The 7,573-nt window shown below is 44.8% G+C and overlaps 1 long non-coding RNA gene across 1 annotated transcript; it reads right to left on the reverse strand.

Annotated features, from left to right (window-relative positions):
* Positions 1-1,930: 1,930 nt before the first annotated feature.
* On the reverse strand, positions 1,931-5,498 carry LOC102031649. The gene is made up of 3 exons (XR_265247.2): positions 5,135-5,498; positions 2,258-2,320; positions 1,931-2,110 (listed from the first exon to the last, which is right to left on the reverse strand). It is a non-coding gene; the product is annotated as an uncharacterized LOC102031649 (long non-coding RNA).
* Between the last annotated feature and the right edge of the window lie 2,075 nt (positions 5,499-7,573).

Genomic DNA, 7,573 nt, shown 5'->3' on the forward strand with positions numbered 1-7,573 from the left:
GATGATTTTACTAAATGCAGAGATGAGTCCTTAAAGTTCATTGGATCTCTACTCAGCAGCTTGACTGCAGCAGTTACTGACCTCTTGTTAAACAGAGTCAGTGTTGGAGACATGAATCCAAGCCTGTCCAAGGGCCAGTGTTACAACAGCTTAAGGTACTTTCAGTCAATGAGTTGAGATTCTTGAGGAGACAAATTCTTGGAGGCTAACTTGAGAGCATGTCAGCTGATTTACCCTCTGTAACTAAACACAAGAACCAAATCCTTATCAGTGACCCCAGATTTCTTGTGATAGCCTGCTCTGAAATAATCTCACACCAGTTCTGAGCATTATTGGCCTCACTCCTAATGTGATCAGACAGTTAAGGAAAAAAAAATAGAGTCTCATATTCCTTATCACGTTTTGTGCACATACCTCTCAACTCCCAGCAACAACAACAGAGAGAAGAAAGCAGCAACATTTTGTACAGTTTCTATGAGTTAATGTGATTTCAGAGGTTTGAGTACAAAGCAGCTCTAGCCTTTTCCCAGCCCAAGCGACAGCTGAAGAAAGCCATCACTCTCTGGGATGCATGTTATAAATACTGGGGTTTTTTTACTAAAACTGTAACTTCAGTTAATTGTTGGAACCTCCTTACATATAACGTACACACACACACAAGTCTTATCTGTCAGCTAATAACCTTATCACTATTTGTATTCACTTACATGCCACTAGACATTTACTAAGAAACTTGCTGTACTGTTTGGCAGGGAGCCAGTCAGGACCTGAAGTTAGATCAGAACACAGATTTGTAACTGCTCTGGACCACACCTACTACCCAGAGCAAAGCACATCCTTACTGGGTGTTTGTAAGCTCCCATTCAGCACTTAACACTGCTTGGGTATATCGTTTGTGTTGAGCAGCAGCTCAGCAAGTACTCTAAAGCTGCAGGTGAATCCCATGAGGATGACAACCACAGTGTTCAGGGTGACATGCCATCTGCAAACTACTAAATGCAAAATGTTTCTCTTATGCAGAAGAGCAAGCAGAACAATAATTTTTTTATCCCAGCAAAGAACTCACCTCTTTTTGATTGGTGTCAACTGTCACCGTCAGGAAGTGTCAAAGCAATATAAATTCACACTGTGATTTCAAGATGCTGGGTAAGTAACCTCAAAATTCTGTTACTAATTGAGAAGTCTGTAGTATCAGATTCTAAGACCTCATTCTAAGATCATATGCACAACAGACTGTTCCTGGCTTTTGAGGATTTTTTTTGGTTGATGCATTACTCAGAATTACCTGGTTGATTCTTTCAGCTGCTGTCGCTGTGTGGGTTTAAGAGGAGCCCTGCAGATGTGGTCAGTGCCTCCTCTGTGGCACAGCCTTGCCCACTGCACTGTGCAGAGCTGCAGGAGTGGCCCCAGTGACCCAGCCCAGCGCTAAGCAGGTGCTGCAGCCAAGGGCTCTGCTGGCAGCAGGGCAACCTCCTGCTGCTGGCACTGGCTCTGAGCATCACAGTGCTGCTGTGCAGGGGTCACACACACCTCAAACACACTTGAGCCTTCCTCAGCACAGGAGCCAACTGTGATTTTACCAATGAGGGCAGAACAAACACAGTCAGAGAGGCGCAGCAGTTCTTGCCTTGTCTGGAGAGGGCTGTTGGAGCCCTTGTGAGACTTGTACCCACACACAATCAGGACTTAGGCTCCCTGACAAATGGGAGACCAGCTCGCAAGTGCTTGACTTTACAATCTTGCCCGCTTTAAGCCAGACCTTACCCCACAACAAGACCCAAAAAACCCAACAAACCGAAAACCATCTTGGCGTTATCAGCTTGGCACAGCTCTAGCTGCCTGCTCTAGATCAGAGACCCAGTCTTTCTAGACCAGTGACTGTAAATGTAATTTTATATGTGTAACCAAAGGAATTCATGCAAGCCAGGCAGAGTGTAAGTATTGTCTTTATTTAAGAGTACATGTAGTAGAAACTTGTTTACAAAAATTTCAGTGGTTTTACATTTTGATCTTTATTGTCCAAAGCTTTTGCCCCATGAAGTTGCTTGGTTTGCTACATTTTTTACAGCTTTTTCACCAGTTTCAGCAACTTTGTAGACTTCATCAAGTGCTTTTAAAAGAGAGAAAAAACAAAGGTAACTGTAGCATCATTGCAATAGCTACCCCTTTCCCACCAGGTGTGGGACAAGAAGCAAGGCAGGGTTGAGGACCCGGTCTGGGTCATGACATTTTGAAATAAACACAAACATTACCGTACCTTTCTGACCAGCAGCCTTAGCCTGTTCTGTTGCTTGCTGCACAGTCTGGTTCACAGTGTCAACTGCAGTTCAGACAAAAAAAAAAAGTCAATTAAGCAATCTTTAACCTTCCCCTAATTTCAACAGCCACATTTTCAAAGGGTTCCCTAAATGTTTCAGGGCTAGAGGATGAATAATTATTCCATAAGGGTGGGCATCCTGATCTAGTGGTAGAGGTGCTATTAGGAGTCTGGCTGCAGTTCCCCACAGTATCCATCTATCTTGGTATAGATGAAGATTATGGATGTTCATGTGGGGCACCTAGACTGCCAAGAAACAAGCACTGGTAGAGAATTAGGTGCAATGAAACCATCCTTTTACTTAGCCTGGCTAGGGTCTGCTGAGAGCAGTTTGATTGGTAAGGATTCTTTTACCAGCTGCATAAACTGGTGCTCACTCTCTGAACTGGCATGCTGTATGAGCAGCACATCAAAAATGATTAGTCTAATACTCCTCTTGTACTTAAAGAAAGTGTATTCTGTAAGAGACCAGAATATTTTTAAACGCATGGAAAAGTTCAGTAGAAGAGACATACTGAAAAATGAAGAGCAAGAGAAGGTGTTGTCTTAAAGGCTTGCAGCCTAGAAAATAGTTGGATGATCAGCTTCCAAAAGCTATGATCAGGGAAGTCTTGTGACAAGAGTCAGAAGTTTGGGGCAAATGGCCTTGCATTGGACCTGTATTTATGTTATTACGCCTGGCTCCAATTACTACTTTTTAAAAAACACCATAGATGTCTTCTGCACAGCAGATCCTGAGGGGTGGCTGACTGAGTAAGACATTCCTCATGGAAGTGGCAGGAGGGAGAAATGCTGAAGTGAGGAGAGATGTTTAAGTGGGCTGGGAGTGTCTAAAACTTCAAAGGTGTCCAGGCTTGCACTGAATGTCTCTTCAACAGTGGTTTTATTAAATGTCTTGTAAAGCCAGTGACCTATTTCACCTGGAGCTTGTAGGACATTTTCTACTGCTCAAAAGACATGCCAATTATCATTGCATGCCATCTTTTGCTGCAGTTTCCTAACGTGAATGACGTTCACTGCTCATAAGGTGCAGCTAAGACAAATGCTTCCCATAGCAGTCTTAGGTCCCAGCCAAGTTTGTAACTCCCTTCAGGACCCATGGGATAATGCTAATTTTAGATACTTGCAAAGCTCAGTTGTGCCACTCTGTACTTGGCAACGGCTCATGGGACTGTGCCCTTGGGGCACATGCAGGCACCACAGAAGTAGTTCAGAAACAAGGTAATGAAAAGTTGCAAAACCATCAGATAGTCTTCTTTTACTTGAAATCTGGCATTAATCCCCCTTTATTTTCATTTAAATGGGGGTTTAGAGGGTACCTCTAGAATCCTTCCAGTCAGTGCAATACTAAGAGTGGCATGATGAGTTCAGCATCATGTGCTGTGTATTTACTGCCTGACATCAAGGTATGTGCAGATTGCACAGAAGTGGCCAAGTCAAGCCAGTGCCTGGGTCCACCCTCTGTTGTTCCAGAATTCAACTCCAGCTGCAAGAGCCATGCTGCAGTGCAGGACTTGCTGGAAGATACAGGCAGGGCTCAGGCAAAGGGCTTCAGACAGATGGTATCCAAAGAACTGGTTCAGCTTCAAGTGCTTGGGACAGACGGGCAAGGACTGCAGCTACTATTTATAAGCTTTGCTCTTAGAGTTTGTTGACTCCTAAACACTTCATTCCATCAGCTGATTGAGATTAATACTTGGCTCCTCTGAAGATGACAAATGTCCCTTCTAAAACATCCGTATTGTCTTCCAGCATAGGAAACAGTAGATGTTTCCCCCATGTTAAAGAAGTTAGGAACATCAAAAAGCTGCCACAAAATACACATTTCTAGGACTACTCTATGGCAAAATCAGAAAGAAATCTTCAGTTGAAAAATTGATGGCTCCTTTCCAATTGCCCTCATCCTGGTGTTTTTCTTTCATGCTCCAGCATAAAATTAGCTGAATTAAGAATAAATCCAAATTCTTTGGAAAAGAAGGTGGCTGTGGGATTGCTCATCCTTCCTCTTCCCAGCGAAATGAACCAAGTCATGGTAAATAAGTAGCAGACTTCCCACTTGCTTCATTGGGCACATAGCCCACCAGGAATATTTCTACAGCATTTGAAGTCACAGGCAAAATAACTGGTTTCAAGAGTTTACCTAAATGTCATGTAAAGAAATATGAAACAGTTTCCAGTGCTCACATACTAAGCACAAACAGTTCAGGAATCTCAGCAGTGCAGGTCTCCATGTTAAAGCTCCACTAACAATGGTTATTTAACTTCAGAGCCAGTTCAGCAAAACTCCCTGCAGGAGTGAACTTGGTTCATGCCCTGAGCCCCTGCAGCTGCACTAGTGCTCTTGGTGGGCTGTGTGACTGCAGTGCTGGCAGGGCTGGAGCGCTGACATCAGGGCACTGAACTGCACCTCTCTGGGCAGCGTGGAGCCCATCAGAGCCCTCGGAGCTGGTACACTGTGCTGCTACAGAACTCATATTTGTCATGGCTGGTCATATTAGGAAGCAAAGCCCTAAATAAGCAGTCTTGCCTCCACTCTCTGCTTTCTGCTGTCCTGTCATCAATGCATCATCTAGACACCCACACACTGAGCCAGAATAGGAAAAGTTGTTGGAAAGCCAGTAGTTAATATCAGACCTTCACTTTCTATAGTGTTAGAGGGCTTGGAGATTCCAGGATGTGCTGACCCCACCCTTGAGGGCAGCATCTATAGAGTTCCTGCCCCGGGGGCAGGTTTGCTCCCAGCAGCAGGGGCGGGAACAAAGCAAATACTTTAACACCCAAGGCACAGGAGGAGGGAAAGGAGCAATTTGTATTTACCTGCCACTTGTGCAGCACTTTCAGCTTGTTGCACAGCCTCCTCGGCGAGCTTCTTCCCAATCCCGAACATGGCTGCGCTCAGTCCTCCCTCCCTGGATGAGATGGGCGAGTGAAGCCCTAAGTTCGGTTCTGTTACACTGTTTGGCAAAGTGCAGCTTTTTATAGACAAAGCAGGACTCCTCCCAGTAGTTAGAGGGCAAATGCAAACTGGGACCGCGAGAAGTCATGAGCACTTGTTGGGTGATTAATATACCAGGCATAAAAGGGTGAAGAGACATTAATGTTTGTTATGATTTCCTCCCCGGAGAGAGGGCGTGGATTCATCGGCAGAAGTTTTCCACAGCCCAGGAATGAAAGCTTTGTTTTCGCATATCGGGGAGTTGGTAAACAGTGTGCATGCCACAGCTGTCCTGAGCAAAGGCTCCAGTGCCGCAGGGGGACACGCAGACTGGCACAGCCCATCGTGAACCGGGCAGAAAAACATTGCATTGCAAAACACTCCGCTGAAGAATTGCTTAAATCAACTCTGTCATTTCAAAACCTTACATAGAAAAGTATCCAGTTTCAGATGATTCTTGCCCACATTCTTTTGATCCCCAGTGGGACTTAAAATTCACTGCTATAAAAAGAAATGGGAGGCACTAACCCTGCTTTCTAAAGTGTCTGATGAAATCTTTATTGTGTTAGAGCAGGCTCATGATTTTGTGGTGTGTCATAATTAATATTTTAACCTCTTATTTCCAAGGTCTGGTTCAGGAGAGTAGGTTTGTGTCCTTCCCCACTGTCCCCACAGCAGACACTTGCCAGGACCCAGCACAGCCTCCAGAGTCTCAGGCATCAGCGACAGCTGGTGGGGTTCAGGTGAGCTCACTCCAGCTCCAAAAAGCTGAGCTGCCCAGCATTGTGCCCCCAGCTGTAGCCAATGGCATGGAATGTGCAGGATGCAGACTGCTGAGATGTGGCCCCCACAGAACCCTGGTTCCTCTCACAGGGCACCTTTATGTTGTCCAGCCACACAGGAGCTGACCTCACCCCAAAACACTAAGCTTACTTTTATCTGGGATCACCAGCTTTCCAGCAGAACTACTGTTGTGCCTTTTCACACAGGACAGAGGGTTTCACTCTGTTGATCAAATAATTACTGCAGAAAACAGGGTGAAAATGCATAATCTACCTCAGAACAAGGGTTTATGTATCAAACTGTTCTGTATCCTACAGCTGCCACCACAGTAGGCCCTAGGAATATGACTCTTGACATGGCACTTCATGAACAACAGTTGCTCTGCAATGTCCCTTTTCAATATTACAGTAAAAGCTCTGTTTTCTTCCGACCACTGCCATTTTTTTACAGACCACAAAATCCTACTTTATATCAATTAAATAGTACATAGAGTTACTGAGGGTAGAGGGGGTTCCCTTCCTCATTTTATCTTCTGACAGAAGGGAAAGGATTATTCACTACTCAAATTATCATCTGAAAGCAAATTCTACCAGAATGTGCTCACAAAGAAAAGAAAAAAAAAAAAACACAGAAGGAAAGTAACAATATTGGTTTTAAACTGACATCAAGTCAAGGGTTGTTGATAGAGTTCAAAACAGACCTGCAATGCAGGAAAAAAGAAAACAAACCCAGAAATATTTCAGATAACTCAGACCAGCCTCTGACCAGTGGAAATTCTTTGCACAGCAGCCAAGCAGTGAAACGTACACATTGTTCCCTGTGACATCCTCAGCTACCCAGAGCCAGCCTTGTTCACAGGAAATTGCAATTTCCTAGTCCTGTTCTGCTGCTGCTCCAGTTACTGATAGCAGAGAGATGTGTGAAGACAGCAAGACTCAGAGTCAGCAACAGGTTTGTGTATTTGCCGAGGTGTGTTTACATTATCATACTCCTCCTCATCCTATCCTAATTCCAAAGTGAAGAATATTTCCCACTCTCACGCACTCCTGTACCACAAGTACAGATTTTTTTGAAAGCCACATTAGTGCACGAGCAACTTCCACAGGCATGGACTGGCACAGCACCAGCACTGGCTTTCCAGTGAACATCAGCACAGAAATAAAATTACAGAACCAACCCTAATTACATTACAGCGACGCACTGCAGGTACCTATTGAATTGTAACGTGGGAGAGGAGAGAGCACGTGCCATCACAACACTGTCTGCACACAGGTAAAGGTGATGTTTGCCTCATAGAGTGAAAACACACAGTATTAAAATGCACCCCACTTTTCAAACACAAAAAGGACCCATTTTCTCAAAGCCATGGAAAACCAAGAAGGAGGTGCAGTTCCCTGCAGGCAGCAGGCCTTTGATCACGCATGCATTTAGACTGGCATTAGGCTGCAGTCAGGGTCACGGTATCTGCCATCGCATCTCGGTAACTGCATTCCCCAGCTCCACAGCCCCTGTCACACAGCCTCTGCCCCACAGCCGCC

Source organism: Geospiza fortis, unplaced genomic scaffold (genome assembly GCF_000277835.1).
Source record: "Geospiza fortis unplaced genomic scaffold, GeoFor_1.0 scaffold130, whole genome shotgun sequence".
Lineage (NCBI taxonomy): Eukaryota > Metazoa > Chordata > Aves > Passeriformes > Thraupidae > Geospiza > Geospiza fortis.